We start from the raw sequence: 19598 nt of genomic DNA, 5'->3' as shown, positions 1-19598 counted from the left end.
CAAAGCAGCCAATATTTGTATCTGTATCTGTATTTGTTGAGGAGGAAAAGTATTTGTATTCGAGTAAAATTCAAAATATGCTTAAAAATCCTTTTTTTTTGCATTAAACTTCTAATTAAAGTTATAGTGTAAGTATTCTTTAATTACATCCATTTTAATAATTATGGATATGCAGTATTAGTTGATGTTTTTCCATAAATCCAGCAATGAACATGTAACATCATTGAAAAGAAAATAACATAACAGCCATTGCCTCATCCATTGTTAACAAAATACCATTGTGAACATTATGAACCCCCCCCCCACAACCCTACCTTCTCGGAGGGCACTGAACAGACAATGAAACTGTCACAGTCGGACGGTCCTCCCCGGACGACCTGCTTGTTTATTTGTGATGTGTGTGCGCCTTCCTCTCTTTCTGTCTTCCTCCCTATTCTGCGGGTCGGGCTATGCCTAGGGGCGGCGTCTCCGAGAGAGCGAGAAAGGCCGACCTCTGACCCGGAAGAGTAATCTTCAGCTCCAGCTGCCGCTAATCATTCCTCACTACACGGAGATATTTAACGGTGTGTCCAGACGGCAGTCGACGCTGGATTGTACTCGGAGCTCGGTAGATAAGTGTGCTCGTGATCTTATAACCCGCATAGCAAGGCAAGCCTTCTTATCCGCTGTTGTGTTTGCTCGTCTCTCAGGTGGAGAAGTACCGGACGGAGGAGTGGAGAAAAGGGATTCACTGGTGTTTTCGGGAGGAGGAATTCACACGGAAGGAGTGCACACCGAACTCATGGGGAAACTCACCTTCACCACTTTTGGGAATTTAGAGAAAGGACATTGTTGGATATCTCACTGTTTGAAGACTGTATTTCAAGCACTGTAATTAAACGCACTGTCGGCTTCAACCCAGAGCTCAGCGCCTGAATCCATACCGCTCATTAGCCCTGACAGAAACTGACCTGCAGGGGCAGAACATGGTCGTGATGATGAATTGGTGCTGGTGGGGGGAGTTGGCAGACAGTACCAGCAGAGGATACTTTAAGTTCCATGTTATTATGCATAGCAGATGTTGACAGATGTTTGATATATCTGCCTTCTGCTGATTTGACTTTTGCACACATTACATATCACTTTTGCTTCATCTGCAGCATTGACTGTAAAATGCTTCCACACAAAAATTGAGCAAGTTTTTTGGCTGCTGGAGGACCAAGAGATGGCTCAGCAGCAGCAGCACTCTTTTCTATTTGGTTTCCCAAATCCATGTGGGGACCTTCAGCTAAGTTAATGAGTGACGGGAAGCTTTGCTAATGTTAACTGCGCTATAGTCTACATCTTGCTGTCTGCAAAATACAGAGTAACTTAAACATACAATATAACTCCCACAAGTGCATACAACTACACAAGCATTGTTTTAACCTTTTTAACCGAATGTTAGCATTACTCTGTCAACAGCCTATTGTCTAAATTACCAAGCTAACAGAGCTACGTAAACATGGCGAACATGAGAGCACCCGACAGCAGACGTCAATAATGCAGTGTAATGGAATAATCTCCTGATCTTCACAAAAGTTATAAACTGCCTCCCGAACCAGTTATGGTAGAAAAAAAAATCTATTCAGCAAAAATGGTGATGTAGTATTTGTTCAAAATTAATATTCATTAAAAGCATGTTATTTGTGCCTTTCCGAATACTGTATTTGGGTTCAGCTCCACCCCTACTGTCAACGTTAATGCATTAATGTGGATTAATGCTTTTCAGCATACTTTGTTTCACCACGGTTGGTGTACACACTCGGCTGCAGCACTCCTGCTGCCAGCCGCACACATCAACCACAACAACAACACTCCCACTCAGGACCCAGTACAACTTATGCAGAGCGACGTGATGAGCCAATGCAGCTCCGGTGCAAAATTTCCTACTGCAGCCGTGCCACATGTATGTTTGTTTTCTACACAACGAATACAAAAATGTCGACAAAACATTTTGCACCATCAAAGGCAACCGTGGGTGTCTTTGGTTTCATTCTGTAATACTGGACTTTGTTTTTCCTACGAAGGCTTGAACTTTGAGAGTGTTTAAACAAGAGAGAAAATTGTGAAAATGTTCATGCCTGTCAGAGAAAAGTGTATAAAGCGTGTAGTGAGGGGTTTTACAGCCTGAAGCATCTATAATAATTGTAAAATATAAAGTTTGCTACTTCACAGATTTCAGCTATGGCGGGTTATTTTTGGAACGTAACCCCCACGATAAACGAGGGACCACTGCATTACAGTTGTGTCCTTAAACCTGTAGGTGACTAACTTTGGAAACATATGGGTAATTTTTGAGTGCATCCCCCGAAAGTGGTTGACATTACTGCTGTTTGGAAAATAAACCAGTAAGAGCAGAGTTTTGTTTCCTTTTTAATTCTAAGTGTGAAAAAGGTGCAAATATTACAGCTGGATCACCAAAGCATCAGTAATATAGGCCAGAATTTAATTATTGTCCATCAATAAAGCAGGACTTGGCAAGTTAAACAGTTCCTAGTGAGTCACACTTTTTCTAGTTTAGGTAAGGACTTTAATTAGGTTCTCCTACAAAATCTGCGACATTGTCAGGAATACTAGAAGAACTTGATTCAGTGGATATATTATACTGCAGCACTGTTTAAAAGCCCTAAACAACAGAAGAACGTGATGTCTGCACTAAGTGAAACAGGTCTTATCTCCAAACCAACCCTTCCCAGCCTGGAAGACGACAAGAGGCCGTGAATGCAGACAGTGAATGCACCCTGAACTTACAAATTTAGATGTTTATGTTTCTTTGCAAGCAAGAATATAGATTACAGAATACAACATTTTAAAAAGCGATAAAATAGAAATAGTCTTTAAGATCTTGTGAGATGTGGACTTTCCTACCCTCGTTCCACTCTCGTCATCATCTGAGGGACCTGCAAGATAAAAAGCAGAAAGACAGATAATGTGACTGCTCAGGATACTACTAGTCTTTTGTGTTTAGCTAGCAGATTCACCTTAACATTCTGATAAAACAAAAATGTGCCACAGAGACCCTCAATTCCATCTCTTGCGCTTGGCCCTGGCTTATCGAAGAATTAAGGGAGCGGAACTGGCTGTTCAAACCCCCATAAGGCTGCCCGCTGGGATTGAGACGATGGGACGAGGCGTGAGTTTCTCAAAATGGGCTCATTGAGTGCAGCATGGATAAGATCTTGGAGAAGCTTACGGCTGCCGTGAATACTCAGAATAAGATCTCTGAGTGCAAACTGGATTACATCTTGGAGGGGCTCGCTCGGAATAACACCTCTGAGCGCAAATTGGATCACATCTTGGGAGAAGCTCACTGCGGTCGTGAGTTCTCAGAAATTGGCTCTTTGAGCACAAGAATGACAACATCACGGAGCGTAAGTTTGATAACATCATGGAGAAGCCCACGGCTCTCCAACGGGAGATTGAGAGACCAGTGTGTTAGAACAGCTTTGAAATTCATATGAGTTGTTTGCACTAAAGTAAAAACCACCGTTACTTCATGCGGATACCCCTTTGGCGCCAGCTGCGGTCTCAAGGCTGGAGCTGAACAACAACAACCTGATACCGACTGTGTTTAGTCTGTTCTTCCCATTCTATGCAAGGCCACCTGGGTTGGCTGAAAGACTGTTTACTTAGCCTGGCAGGGCCAAGGACACTGTCTCAGCTGAACTCTGGACACGCACACACACACGCACAGACATATACACATGCAGATATACACTCGTGCCCCCTCCCCCCTCCAAATGCCTTCGACGCTTATTCCCTTCCGATGCTGACGGTGGATCAAGGAGACCAGCGCATAGGCTGCAGGCCCTGATGTATTGTCTACATTGGCTGTCTCTCACCCTTTACCCACCCCTGTTGCTTGTCATGTGTTTCTTTGGTGTATTAAGAGTTTTTTCATGTGCTATGTGCAGAGGTGTTTTTTTCTGTTCTCAAACTGATCTCCCTGTTGGAGCTCAGTCTGGGGGGAGTTATTATTTTCTCCTTATCTTTCCTCATGTGGTGCATTTTCCATTGTTATACCTCTCTGACCTGTCTTCCCCATGTGATGTTTTGTGTTATGTACAGGGAGTGCAGAATTATTAGGCAAATGAGTATTTTGTCCACTTAATCCTCTTCATGCATGTTGTCTTACTCCAAGCTGTATAGGCTCGAAAGCCTACTACCAATTAAGCATATTAGGCGATGTGCATCGCTGTAATGAGAAGGGGTGTGGTCTAATGACATCAACACCCTATATCAGGTGTGCATAATTATTAGGCAACGTCCTTTCCTTTGGCAAAATGGGTCAAAAGAAGGACTTGACAGGCTCAGAAAAGTCAAAAATAGTGAGATATCTTGCAGAGGGATGCAGCAGTCTCAAAATTGCAAAGCTTCTGAAGCGTGATCATCGAACAATCAAGCGTTTCATTCAAAATAGTCAACAGGGTCGCAAGAAGCGTGTGGACAAACCAAGGCGCAAAATAACTGCCCATGAACTGAGAAAAGTCAAGCGTGCAGCTGCCAAGATGCCACTTGCCACCAGTTTGGCCATATTTCAGAGCTGCAACATCACTGGAGTGCCCAAAAGCACAAGGTGTGCAATACTCAGAGACATGGCCAAGGTAAGAAAGGCTGAAAGACGACCACCACTGAACAAGACACACAAGCTGAAACGTCAAGACTGGGCCAAGAAATATCTCAAGACTGATTTTTCTAAGGTTTTATGGACTGATGAAATGAGAGTGAGTCTTGATGGGCCAGATGGATGGGCCCGTGGCTGGATTGGTAAAGGGCAGAGAGCTCCAGTCCGACTCAGACGCCAGCAAGGTGGAGGTGGAGTACTGGTTTGGGCTGGTATCATCAAAGATGAGCTTGTGGGGCCTTTTCGGGTTGAGGATGGAGTCAAGCTCAACTCCCAGTCCTACTGCCAGTTTCTGGAAGACACCTTCTTCAAGCAGTGGTACAGGAAGAAGTCTGCATCCTTCAAGAAAAACATGATTTTCATGCAGGACAATGCTCCATCACACGCGTCCAAGTACTCCACAGCGTGGCTGGCAAGAAAGGGTATAAAAGAAGAAAAACTAATGACATGGCCACCTTGTTCACCTGATCTGAACCCCATTGAGAACCTGTGGTCCATCATCAAATGTGAGGCTTACAAGGAGGGAAAACAGTACACCTCTCTGAACAGTGTCTGGGAGGCTGTGGTTGCTGCTGCACGCAATGTTGATGGTGAACAGATCAAAACACTGACAGAATCCATGGATGGCAGTCTTTTGAGTGTCCTTGCAAAGAAAGGTGGCTATATTGGTCGCTGATTTGTTTTGTTTTGTTTTTGAATGTCAGAAATGTATATTTGTGAATGTGGAGATGTTATATTGGTTTCACTGGTAAAAATAAATAATTGAAATAGGTATATATTTGTTTTTTGTTAAGTTGCCTAATAATTATGCACAGTAATAGTCACCTGCACACACAGATATCCCCCTAAAATAGCTAAAACTAAAAACAAACTAAAAACTACTTCCAAACACATTCAGCTTTGATATTAATGAATTTTTTGGGTTCATTGACAACATGGTTGTTGTTCAATAATAAAATTATTCCTCAAAAATACAACTTGCCTAATAATTCTGCACTCCTTGTACACTCACACATGCACACACACACTTACTCACATGCTCGCACGTGCATACACACACATACAGAGCCTTAGCATTTACAACACACACAAGTGCTGGAGAGGGAATATATATAGCAAAAACAATAAAGGCCCCAAAACAGAGCCCTGTGGCACACCATATTCGAGAGAAGTAGAAGAGGACCTGTATTTAGAGGTCAGGTCCAACATCAGTAAGACAGAGCATTGTCCTGCATTATAATTCATCAGGATGTTACTGGAGACTCTAAGAAGTGTAGTTTCCGTAGAGTGAGCTCTACAAAAACCAGACTGGAATTCATCCAGAATGTTGTATTCATCTAGAACAGCTATAAGCTGCTTAGCAACAACCTTTTCTAAAATCTTAGCATGAATGCTAATTTTGAAATTCATCTGTAGCTGCTAAGAAGAGAAGTGTCAAGCTTAGGTTTTTTAAAAGTGGGTGAATAACAGCATTCTTGCAATAACCAGGGACCTGACCAGAAACTAATGAAGTATTGATAATTGCAAGCACACAGGGACCGAAAGACTGAAAGACATTTTTAAACAAAGATCCATGTAAAATATCAAGAGAGCAGGAGGACGCTTTCATCGAATAAACTAACCTTTGACCAGGACACAGGGAAAAATCGTTCTAAGATAACAGGTCTAGGTGGAGTTGGAGCAGACAAGACAGACACAGATGAAGAGATATTATTCCTGACATTATAAGCTTTTTTAACAAAGACACAAAGAAAATGTGGGTTAGGGTTAGGGTTAACTGTTTAACAAAGAAAATCTTCATTCTAGGTAACTGAAACAGCAGGTGGAGCAGGAGCAACAATATCACTAAAAAGTACCTTGGGGTTACCTCTGCTCTTTGATACTAGGTCTGAGAAATAGGCAGCCCTCGCATCACGAACTGAAGTGTTAAATACAACTGAAAGGTCCTTTATGTGAAGAAGATGAACATGTAAACGGTTTTTCCTCCATAGTCGCTCAACTTTGCGACAGGAACGCTTTAAACAGCAAATGCCGTCATTTATCCAGGGGTACGACTTTGAAACAGGAGCTTATCTGGTTTTCACAGGACAAACATTGTCTAAAATAGAGAGACACGAGTTATTAAAAAGATTTGTTAGTAAATCCACATGGTTATAAGGAGGTAAAACTAACATAAAAGCATCCCAAAATTTAACAGCAGTAGAGGAATTTTTGATGCGAGAGCTAACCACATGACGAGCAGGAGAGAGGAACAGATGGAAAGACAAATTAAAAAGAATACAGTGATGGTCCGGAAAAAAAAACTGTCCTCAGAATAAGTAAAATCAAAGGCTGTGTGGGACCAGACATGCTGTGTAAAATGGAAAGAGTCCATGAGGCTAAGAATACCTCTGGCAAAGGGGTCAGAGACATCATCAATGTGTATATTAAAATCTCCAACGATAGCAAGTCTGGACAGCCACTTGGGGATAAATAAAGTCTCTCTGATTCTGGTTAAATTGCATTTAAGTTTCTGGTTTCCTTATTTGCTAAGGAATGTTTACTTCCTGCCCTTTATGGGCTCACCTGTGCTTTGTAAATGGTGGACCATTAAAGGGGTTAAGCCATATACGGGGTGAGGGGAGATGACCCTTTTATGACTGGAGATGTTGTTAAAACGGTTGTAACCAGGAAGTCATCTATACACTTACACATACACACACACACATACACTCACATGCTTGCACGTACATACACACACACAGTGCCTTGGCTTTACAACACACCATATGGGTTTTACAATGGGGGGTTGTGTAACTGTTTTGGTTCAACAAAAGGCTGTGAGGGGAGGCTGGAGTTTTGAAGTCGGCTGAGCTCGGGTGAAGACCATGTAACTCTGAGACCCCGACCAGGCTTCCCTTGCGCAAGTAAAAACCGATTGAGCTCCTATTGTCTTGCTTTGCTCATGGTGAGAAGCCTCTGAGTTAGCGAGGCCTGCGAGTGCAGACCTAACAGTACAACTATGAATTAGATTGTTTCCAAAAAATCATGGAAATATACTTTACAGCAAATCAGGCAAGATTGTCTTACCTTGGTTGGAGTTTTCCTCGTTCTCATTAACTGCGACTTCTTGGAGAAAGAAAAAGAAAACACAGGATCAATGTCTGGTTAGTTAATAATGTGTATACAATGTGAGACACATACTGCGTTAAAATCAGTATCACTCCTTTTACGGCAGCTTGTTGACTACATGATTTACAGCAGCACCTCTGGAATCGGTTAACGCCGGCCTAACCTCCAGGATGCTCCACTGCTAACCTTTTTGTCTCTCTAAGAGCCCTTGTGGAGGATTTGGCACAGACACAGACAGACATAAGTGACGATAAAGCAGGATGTGCAGTGATTACAGAACAGATTATAGTGTTGGGCTCATTATCATACCACTATTGAGCTCATAGGGTTCAAATAAGTGAGTGACATTACTTAAGGAAAGTCACTGGTTACAGTAGCTATGCACAAATACATAGGATGGTCCATGATTTGGGCACATTATGGAAACAGTAGTGTTTCTAATGATTTGGGGAAATGAACTGCACATGGTACACTTGTCTCTGTGGTGTTGGATGCTTTATTGCTCTTGTGGCCTACAGTTGCTTGCAAATGTGAAGTTTTTGTTAACTTACAGATTTTGTTTTCCAAGCAATAGTGGTGTGGATGCAGGCTCCAGGCGGAGCTAGGAGTTAAACAGACTTAACATGAATGCCACTGGCTAATGTTTTTACCATGACACAGGTTTAAAGGCCTGGGGCGGAACTAATCCGGGGGAGAAGCCCTGGAATCTTTAAGAGAGAATGTGCAACTTTATTGTGCATCTCTAATTGGGCTGAGTTGACGCATGGCAAGGACCATGTGGCAAAAGAGGGTTTTCCGGGGTAGTTTTCATTTTTAAATTGTAGGTACCATGACGTGCATGGTATGGAAGGAGAGACTGAGGTGCAGATGCCCAGGACAGAAGGCTTCAAGAGAACCAGTGAGAAGCAGGGACCATTTCCAGCACAGCTGACAACCCAGAGAGGAGTTAAGGCAGAGGGCTGTACCACTTGGCTTCATAGAGATCGTCATGAGGAGATTTTGAACAACAGCAAAATCCAAAAACAACGGTGGAAAGTGACGTTGAGGAAGACTACAGGGGTGTACGACGTGTTCTGCCCTTCAACCGACAGCAGGAAAACAGATGTGGCTCACAAAAGGAGCAAGCTTGCACGATAAGAACTTAGACAAGACTGCTACAATTTGAGCCATGGGCGATGTCATGTCTCAACAGGCGAGATGATAACAGCACTAGAATGACATTTTCATACAGTAGGATTCAATCCCTTATCAAAGATTTTTGCAGTCACCCCTTTCAGGTTATACACATGGAATTTATAGAACTATCCAACTGGGTTCAACAAAAGGCTGTGAGGGGAAGCTGGAATTTTGAAGTCGGCTGAGCTCGGGTGAAGACCATGTAACTCTGAGACCCCGACCAGGCTTCCCTTGCGCAAGTAAAAACCGGTTGAGCTCCTATTGTCTTGCTTTGCTCATGGTGAGAAGCCTCTGAGTTAGCGAGGCCTGCGAGTGCAGACCTAACAGTACAACTATGAATTAGATTGTGTCCAAAAAATCATGGAAATATACTTTACAGCAAATCAGGCAAGATTGTCTTACCTTGGTTGGAGTTTTCCTCGTTCTCATTAACTGCAACTTCTTGGAGAAAGAAAAAGAAAACACAGGATCAATGTCTGGTTAATAATCAATGTTTGGTTAATAATCAATGTCTGGTTAATAATCAATGTTTGTTTAATAATCAATTTTTGTTTAACCCTTTAAGCCCTGTCGTTGAACCAAGTCCGCAAGAGCTTATCTTTATGTTTTTACATGCTGTAGTGACACTTTTGGGAGCATTTCTAGTTGCTATACACCAATGCAAGTGTTATAGCCCAAAATTTGAATAATATGTATCCATTAAGCGCAGGGGTAGCTCAGTAGGTAGAGTGGTTGCCCATGATCAGAAAGTTGGGGGTTCGACTCCACTTAACGGCTACCCTGATGTAATTCCTGGGCAAGGTACAGTCCGTACAAACTGCTCCCCAGGTGCTGCATTGGTGGCTGCCCACTGCTTCACTAGGTGAATGGGTTTAAAGGCAGAGGATTATTTTCCCTATGAAGACTAACACATACACATTATTCTTGAGACCATATTAACTACGTAATTTTCAAAAAAGTGCAATAAACTACAAAGAAATTGAAAATCGTTTTTGTTTTCCTTACATATATTTCTAATTACAGAAATTTAAGGGGTTTATCCCTCAAAACTGTAAATAGAAAAAAGTTGCACAAAATAGTTTCCAACAACAGGGAATTTATTTTGCGTGTCTTCATAGATTTATTTTTGAGATACAACAATTTTTTATGTACTGCAGGGAAAATGAAAATAAATATTACAATGCAAATTTGCAAAAACACAGCATGTGCATCAAAATAAACTATTTCCAGCAGTGCAACTTGAGTTCTAAGCATCCCAGAAACTATACAGAAAAGCCTAAAGTTAAACATGGATAAAAAAAAAAACAGTGTAGGCTTATAAGGCCCCGAAGGTAAGAAAACAAAAAAAAAAAACCAAATAAACGACATTTTCCGTGAAAATGACATTACTTCCTGTTTCGGTAAGTAAACAGAGTAAATTGATGTGTTGATCAATAATTAAGTCATGTACTAACAGAGACTTGGAAGAGAGAGACCTAATGCGTAATAATCCACATTTCACTGTTTTACTCTTTGGTTCATTACTCATTTGGTTGTTTGGTTGTAAAGCCTGTCTTAAAACTTTTCTCCCAACTGTCACCTGGTGAAATACGCTGACGACACAGTTCTCCTTTCATTGCAGTCAGGCCCCTCACAACACCACGGACCTGCTCTTCAGGAGTTTGTAGAATGGTGTGACAGCTCCAAAATTGAACTGAATGTGAGCATAACCAAAGAGATGGTGGTGACTTCTCCAGTAGGCAGAGGGATCTGGCTGCTTCAGTCACCACCACTATCCATGGGAAGCCAGTGGAGGTAGTTGAGGAGTACAAATACCCGGGAACCTTCTTTGACAACCTCCTGAAATTCTCCGCCAACACAGAGGAGAATCTCAGGACTTGCCACCAATGGCTATACCTCCTTAGGAAACTCAACTCCTTTGGAGTCAGCGCACACATCATGATGAGTTTTGCAATGCCTTCTGGAAAGCATCATCACCTTCTCCATCACCTGCTGGTTCCACTCCCTCAGCCTTAAGAACAGGAACAGACTGCAACACACTGCATTAGGGAGTTCTAAAATCATTGGCTTGCCTGTCAGAACTCTTGCACAGGTTTTCAGCCAACAAGCCCTGAGACAGGAAGCCAAAATTATTAATGACCCCTCTCACATTCTTCACCCCACATTTCAATGGCTCCCCTCTGGGCAGCACCTCCGCTTCATTTCCTGCAGGACTGAGAGGAGGAGAGCCACCTTTGTCCCCAAAGCCACTCTGCTTTTTGACTCTTTTAAGTTAAAGTAAGTAAAATGTATTTGTATAGCACCTTTCAAGATAAAAATCACAAGGTGCTTCACAGAAAAGCTAAAAACAACAACAAACAGAAATCAACCAAAGGCAAGTTTAACTACAGGGGGATCACACTCCTCAGCCTCCCTGGGAAAGTCTATGCCAGTGTGCTGGAAAGGAGAGTTCGTCCGCTAGTCGAACCTCGGATACAGGAGGAACAATGCAGTTTTCGTCCTGGTCGCGGAACACTGGACCAGCTCTTTATCCTCTCAAGGATATTTGAGGGTGCATAGGAGTTTGCCCAACCAGTCTACATGTGTTTTGTGGACTTGGAGAAGGCATTCGACCGTGTCCCTCGGGGTGTCCTGTAGGAGGTGCTGCGGGAGTATGGGGTGTCTGGCCCATTGCTACGGGCCATTCGATCCCTGTACAACCGTTGCAGGAGCTTGGTTCGCATTGCCGGCAATAAGGATGGGCTCCGTCAGGGCTGCCCTTTGTAACCGATTCTGTTCATAATTTTTATGGACAGGATTTCTAGGCGCAGCCAAGTGGCGGAGGGCATTCACTTCGGTGGCCTCAGAATCTCATCTCTGCTTTTCGTGGATGATGTGGTTCTGTTGGCTTCATCGGGTGAAGGCCTCCAGCTCGCACTGGAACGGTTTGCAGCCGAGTGTGAAGCAGCAGGAATGAGGATCAGCACCTCCAAATCTGAGGCCATGGTTCTCAGCCGGAAAAGGGTGGAGTGCCCACTCCGGGTTGGGGATGAGTTCCTGCCTCAAGTGGTGGAGTTCAAGTATCTCGGGGTCTTGTTCGCGAGTGATGGGAGAAGGGAGCCGGAGATCAACAGACGGATTGGTGCTGCGGCTGCAGTGATGCGGACGCTGCACCGGTCCGTCGTGGTGAAGAGGGAGCTGAGTGTAAAAGCGAAGCTCTAAATTTACCGGTCGATCTCCATCACTACCCTCACCTATGGGGGGGTAGTGACCGAAAGAACGAGATCGCAGATGCAAGCGGCAGAAATGAGCTTCCTCCGAAGGGTGGCTGGCCTCTCAATTAGAGATAGGGTGAGAAGTTCGGCCATCCGGGAGGGGCTCAGAGTAGAGCCGCTGCTCCTGCACATCGAAAGGAGCCAGCTGAGGTGGTTCGGGCATCTGACAAGGATGCCCCCTGGGCGCCTCCTGGGTGAGGTGTTCCAGGCATGTCCCACCTGGAGGAGGCCCCGGGGCAGACCCAGGACACTGGAGAGATTATATCTCTCGGCTGGCCTGGGAACGCCTTGGTGTTCCCTTGGATAAGCTGGAGGAGGTGGCTGGGGAGAGGGAGGTCTGGGCTTCTCTGCTTAGGCTGCTGCCCCTGCGACCCCCGCCCCGGATAAAATGGATGAAGATGGATGGAAGTTTCAAAAGATGAATTTTTAGCTGTTTTTTTTAAATGAAACCACTGAGTCCACAGATCTCAGGTTCAAAGGAAGGGAGTTCCAGAGTCTGGGGGCCACAGTTACAAACGCTCTATCGCCTTTCGTTTTCAGCCTTGTATGTTGGACGACCAACAAGCCCTGATCACATGACCTCATGGACATGTGAGGGAAGTACTGATGTAAAAGATCTCTGATATAGGTTGGTGCTTGTCCATGCACAGCGATGAATGTCAATGTCTTGGTCAGAAGCTTTGCGGCAGCATTCTGAACAACTTGCAGATGATTCACAGAGGCTTTACACAAACACGTGAACAAAGAATTACAATAATCTGTCACGGTTCTGGGTCATTTTGACCCAGCATTTTCTGTTTCTTATGTTTTGGTTTTTTTTCTGTATTATGATTTATGTCTGATTCTTTAGCTATCCAGTTTTGATTATTATTATAAATCAATGTTTCAGTTTGGTTCTGGTCATGAGTTTAGTTTGATGTTAATTCTTCCTTAAGTCTATGTCGTCTCTGGCTTCCATGCGTTATATTCTTTCAGTCTGCCTCTCAGTGTCAAGTCTGCATCTTTGTGATTTGTTTTGAGTTTGGTGTTTTATTTTCGTAGTCCCAGCCTGATGTCAGTGTGTTCAGTTTAACTTCTCCCCTGTCTCGTTAGTGTAATTTCTCCCAGCTGTGTCTCCCTCCTGTTTCCCATTCCCTGATTACTCCCCAGTGTACAGGGAGTGCAGAATTATTAGGCAAATGAGTATTTTGTCCACATCATCCTCTTCATGCATGTTGTCTTACTCCAAGCTGTATAGGCTCGAAAGCCTACTACCAATTAAGCATATTAGGTGATGTGCATCTCTGTAATGAGAAGGGGTGTGGTCTAATGACATCAACACCCTATATCAGGTGTGCATAATTATTAGGCAACGTCCTTTCCTTTGGCAAAATGGGTCAAAAGAAGGACTTGACAGGCTCAGAAAAGTCAAAAATAGTGAGATATCTTGCAGAGGGATGCAGCAGTCTCAAAATTGCAAAGCTTCTGAAGCGTGATCATCGAACAATCAAGCGTTTCATTCAAAATAGTCAACAGGGTCGCAAGAAGCGTGTGGACAAACCAACGCGCAAAATAACTGCCCATGAACTGAGAAAAGTCAAGCGTGCAGCTGCCAAGATGCCACTTGCCACCAGTTTGGCCATATTTCAGAGCTGCAACATCACTGGAGTGCCCAAAAGCACAAGGTGTGCAATACTCAGAGACATGGCCAAGGTAAGAAAGGCTGAAAGACGACCACCACTGAACAAGACACACAAGCTGAAACGTCAAGACTGGGCCAAGAAATATCTCAAGACTGATTTTTCTAAGATTTTATGGACTGATGAAATGAGAGTGAGTCTTGATGGGCCAGATGGATGGGCCCGTGGCTGGATTGGTAAAGGGCAGAGAGCTCCAGTCCGACTCAGACGCCAGCAAGGTGGAGGTGGAGTACTGGTTTGGGCTGGTATCATCAAAGATGAGCTTGTGGGGCCTTTTCGGGTTGAGGATGGAGTCAAGCTCAACTCCCAGTCCTACTGCCAGTTTCTGGAAGACACCTTCTTCAAGCAGTGGTACAGGAAGAAGTCTGCATCCTTCAAGAAAAACATGATTTTCATGCAGGACAATGCTCCATCACACGCGTCCAAGTACTCCACAGCGTGGCTGGCAAGAAAGGGTATAAAAGAAGAAAAACTAATGACATGGCCACCTTGTTCACCTGATCTGGACCCCATTGAGAACCTGTGGTCCATCATCAAATGTGAGATTTACAAGGAGGGAAAACAGTACACCTCTCTGAACAGTGTCTGGGAGGCTGTGGTTGCTGCTGCACGCAATGTTGATGGTGAACAGATCAAAACACTGACAGAATCCATGGATGGCAGTCTTTTGAGTGTCCTTGCAAAGAAAGGTGGCTATATTGGTCGCTGATTTGTTTTTGTTTTGTTTTTGAATGTCAGAAATGTATATTTGTGAATGTGGAGATGTTATATTGGTTTCACTGGTAAAAATAAATAATTGAAATAGGTATATATTTGTTTTTTGTTAAGTTGCCTAATAATTATGCACAGTAATAGTCACCTGCACACACAGATATCCCCCTAAAATAGCTAAAACTAAAAACAAACTAAAAACTACTTCCAAACACATTCAGCTTTGATATTAATGAATTTTTTGGGTTCATTGACAACATGGTTGTTGTTCAATAATAAAATTATTCCTCAAAAATACAACTTGCCTAATAATTCTGCACTCCTTGTACACTCACACATGCACACACACACTTACTCACATGCTCGCACGTGCATACACACACATACAGAGCCTTAGCATTTACAACACACACAAGTGCTGGAGAGGGAATATATATAGCAAAAACAATAAAGGCCCCAAAACAGAGCCCTGTGGCACACCATATTCGAGAGAAGTAGAAGAGGACCTGTATTTAGAGGTCAGGTCCAACATCAGTAAGACAGAGCATTGTCCTGCATTATAATTCATCAGGATGTTACTGGAGACTCTAAGAAGTGTAGTTTCCGTAGAGTGAGCTCTACAAAACCAGACTGGAATTCATCCAGAATGTTGTATTCATCTAGAACAGCTATAAGCTGCTTAGCAACAACCTTTTCTAAAATCTTAGCATGAATGCTAATTTTGAAATTCATCTGTAGCTGCTAAGAAGAGAAGTGTCAAGCTTAGGTTTTTTAAAAGTGGGTGAATAACAGCATTCTTGCAATAACCAGGGACCTGACCAGAAACTAATGAAGTATTGATAATTGCAAGCACACAGGGACCGAAAGACTGAAAGACATTTTTAAACAAAGATCATGTAAAATATCAAGAGAGCAGGAGGACGCTTTCATCGAATAAACTAACCTTTGACCAGGACACAGGGAAAAAATCGTTCTAAGATAACAGGTCTAGGTGGAGTTGGAGCAGACAAGACAGACACAGATGAAGAGATATTATTCCTGACATTATAAGCTTTTTAACAAAGACACAAAGAAATGTGGGTTAGGGTTAGGGTTAAACTGTTTAACAAAGAAAATCTTCATTCTAGGTAACTGAAACAGCAGGTGGAGCAGGAGCAACAATATCACTAAAAAGTACCTTGGGGTACCTCTGCTCTTTGATACTAGGTCTGAGAAATAGGCAGCCCTCGCATCACGAACTGAAGTGTTAAATACAACTGAAAGGTCCTTTATGTGAAGAAGATGAACATGTAAACGGTTTTTCCTCCATAGTCGCTCAACTTTGCGACAGGAACGCTTTAAAACAGCAAATGCCGTCATTTATCCAGGGGTACGACTTTGAAACAGGAGCTTATCTGGTTTTCACAGGACAAAACATTGTCTAAAATAGAGAGACACGAGTTATTAAAAAGATTTGTTAGTAAATCCACATGGTTATAAGGAGGTAAAACTAACATAAAAGCATCCAAAAATTTAACAGCAGTAGAGGAATTTTTGATGCGAGAGCTAACCACATGACGAGCAGGAGAGAGGAACAGATGGAAAGACAAATTAAAAAGAATACAGTGATGGTCCGGAAAAAAAAACTGTCCTCAGAATAAGTAAAATCAAAGGCTGTGTGGGACCAGACATGCTGTGTAAAATGGAAAGAGTCCATGAGGCTAAGAATACCTCTGGCAAAGGGGTCAGAGACATCATCAATGTGTATATTAAAATCTCCAACGATAGCAAGTCTGGACAGCCACTTGGGGATAAATAAAGTCTCTCTGATTCTGGTTAAATTGCATTTAAGTTTCTGGTTTCCTTATTTGCTAAGGAATGTTTACTTCCTGCCCTTTATGGGCTCACCTGTGCTTTGTAAATGGTGGACCATTAAAGGGGTTAAGCCATATATGGGGTGAGGGGAGATGACCCCTTTTATGACTGGAGATGTTGTTAAAACGGTTGTAACCAGGAAGTCATCTATACACTTACACATACACACACACACATACACTCACATGCTTGCACGTACATACACACACACAGTGCCTTGGCTTTACAACACACCATATGGGTTTTACAATGGGGGGTTGTGTAACTGTTTTGGTTCAACAAAAGGCTGTGAGGGGAGGCTGGAGTTTTGAAGTCGGCTGAGCTCGGGTGAAGACCATGTAACTCTGAGACCCCGACCAGGCTTCCCTTGCGCAAGTAAAAACCGATTGAGCTCCTATTGTCTTGCTTTGCTCATGGTGAGAAGCCTCTGAGTTAGCGAGGCCTGCGAGTGCAGACCTAACAGTACAACTATGAATTAGATTGTTTCCAAAAAATCATGGAAATATACTTTACAGCAAATCAGGCAAGATTGTCTTACCTTGGTTGGAGTTTTCCTCGTTCTCATTAACTGCAACTTCTTGGAGAAAGAAAAAGAAAACACAGGATCAATGTCTGGTTAGTTAATAATGTGTATACAATGTGAGACACATACTGCGTTAAAATCAGTATCACTCCTTTTACGGCAGCTTGTTGACTACATGATTACAGCAGCACCTCTGGAATCGGTTAACGCCGGCCTAACCTCCAGGATGCTCCACTGCTAACCTTTTTGTCTCTCTAAGAGCCCTTGTGGAGGATTTGGCACAGACACAGACAGACATAAGTGACGATAAAGCAGGATGTGCAGTGATTACAGAACAGATTATAGTGTTGGGCTCATTATCATACCACTATTGAGCTCATAGGGTTCAAATAAGTGAGTGACATTACTTAAGGAAAGTCACTGGTTACAGTAGCTATGCACAAATACATAGGATGGTCCATGATTTGGGCACATTATGGAAACAGTAGTGTTTCTAATGATTTGGGGAAATGAACTGCACATGGTACACTTGTCTCTGTGGTGTTGGATGCTTTATTGCTCTTGTGGCCTACAGTTGCTTGCAAATGTGAAGTTTTTGTTAACTTACAGATTTTGTTTTCCAAGCAATAGTGGTGTGGATGCAGGCTCCAGGCGGAGCTAGGAGTTAAACAGACTTAACATGAATGCCACTGGCTAATGTTTTTACCATGACACAGGTTTAAAGGCCTGGGGCGGAACTAATCCGGGGGAGAAGCCCTGGAATCTTTAAGAGAGAATGTGCAACTTTATTGTGCATCTCTAATTGGGCTGAGTTGACGCATGGCAAGGACATGTGGCAAAAGAGGGTTTTCCGGGGTAGTTTTCATTTTTAAATTGTAGGTACCATGACGTGCATGGTATGGAAGGAGAGACTGAGGTGCAGATGCCCAGGACAGAAGGCTTCAAGAGAACCAGTGAGAAGCAGGGACCATTTCCAGCACAGCTGACAACCCAGAGAGGAGTTAAGGCAGAGGGCTGTACCACTTGGCTTCATAGAGATCGTCATGAGGAGATTTTGAACAACAGCAAAATCCAAAAACAACGGTGGAAAGTGACGTTGAGGAAGACTACAGGGGTGTACGACGTGTTCTGCCCTTCAACCGACAGCAGGAAAACAGATGTGGCTCACAAAAGGAGCAAGCTTGCACGATAAGAACTTAGACAAGACTGCTACAATTTGAGCCATGGGCGATGTCATGTCTCAACAGGCGAGATGATAACAGCACTAGAATGACATTTTCATACAGTAGGATTCAATCCCTTATCAAAGATTTTTGCAGTCACCCCTTTCAGGTTATACACATGGAATTTATAGAACTATCCAACTGGGTTCAACAAAAGGCTGTGAGGGGAAGCTGGAATTTTGAAGTCGGCTGAGCTCGGGTGAAGACCATGTAACTCTGAGACCCCGACCAGGCTTCCCTTGCGCAAGTAAAAACCGGTTGAGCTCCTATTGTCTTGCTTTGCTCATGGTGAGAAGCCTCTGAGTTAGCGAGGCCTGCGAGTGCAGACCTAACAGTACAACTATGAATTAGATTGTGTCCAAAAAATCATGGAAATATACTTTACAGCAAATCAGGCAAGATTGTCTTACCTTGGTTGGAGTTTTCCTCGTTCTCATTAACTGCAACTTCTTGGAGAAAGAAAAAGAAAACACAGGATCAATGTCTGGTTAATAATCAATGTTTGGTTAATAATCAATGTCTGGTTAATAATCAATGTTTGTTTAATAATCAATTTTTGTTTAACCCTTTAAGCCCTGTCGTTGAACCAAGTCCGCAAGAGCTTATCTTTATGTTTTTACATGCTGTAGTGACACTTTTGGGAGCATTTCTAGTTGCTATACACCAATGCAAGTGTTATAGCCCAAAATTTGAATAATATGTATCCATTAAGCGCAGGGGTAGCTCAGTAGGTAGAGTGGTTGCCCATGATCAGAAAGTTGGGGGTTCGACTCCACTTAACGGCTACCCTGATGTAATTCCTGGGCAAGGTACAGTCCGTACAAACTGCTCCCCAGGTGCTGCATTGGTGGCTGCCCACTGCTTCACTAGGTGAATGGGTTAAAGGCAGAGGATTATTTTCCCTATGAAGACTAACACATACACATTATTCTTGAGACCATATTAACTACGTAATTTTCAAAAAAGTGCAATAAACTACAAAGAAATTGAAAATCGTTTTTGTTTTCCTTACATATATTTCTAATTACAGAAATTTAAGGGGTTTATCCCTCAAAACTGTAAATAGAAAAAAGTTGCACAAAATAGTTTCCAACAACAGGGAATTTATTTTGCGTGTCTTCATAGATTTATTTTTGAGATACAACAATTTTTTATGTACTGCAGGGAAAATGAAAATAAATATTACAATGCAAATTTGCAAAAACACAGCATGTGCATCAAAATAAAACTATTTCCAGCAGTGCAACTTGAGTTCTAAGCATCCCAGAAATGATACAGAAAAGCCTAAAGTTAAACATGGATAAAAAAAAAAACAGTGTAGGCTTATAAGGCCCCGAAGGTAAGAAAACAAAAAAAAAAAAACCAAATAAACGACATTTTCCGTGAAAATGACATTACTTCCTGTTTCGGTAAGTAAACAGA

General features: G+C 42.8%; 1 protein-coding gene across 4 annotated transcripts in view; it reads right to left on the bottom strand.

The window, feature by feature from the left end:
• The window catches only part of LOC120742201 (proline-rich protein 36-like), a 35233-nt gene extending 15881 nt beyond the window's left edge, over positions 1–19352 (bottom strand). Inside the window, exons 1-5 of one of the 4 annotated variants that reach the window (XM_040045363.1) lie at positions 18587–19352; positions 16969–17007; positions 9335–9373; positions 7715–7753; positions 2890–2921 (exon numbers count right to left, since the gene is read on the bottom strand). The gene's annotated coding sequence lies outside the window, so the exon portion shown is untranslated. Of the gene's footprint in view, positions 1–2889; positions 2922–7714; positions 7754–9334; positions 9798–16968; positions 17106–18586 lie in introns of those variants that run through there. The other 3 variants (XM_040045364.1, XM_040045362.1, XM_040045365.1) reach the window with 3 other exon arrangements.
• Between the last annotated feature and the right edge of the window lie 246 nt (positions 19353–19598).

This window comes from Simochromis diagramma, unplaced genomic scaffold (genome assembly GCF_900408965.1).
Source record: "Simochromis diagramma unplaced genomic scaffold, fSimDia1.1 OVJJ01000420.1, whole genome shotgun sequence".
Classification (NCBI taxonomy): domain Eukaryota; kingdom Metazoa; phylum Chordata; class Actinopteri; order Cichliformes; family Cichlidae; genus Simochromis; species Simochromis diagramma.
The sequence above is the reverse complement of the archived record's forward strand: the minus strand, read 5'-3'. Positions and strand labels throughout refer to the sequence as shown.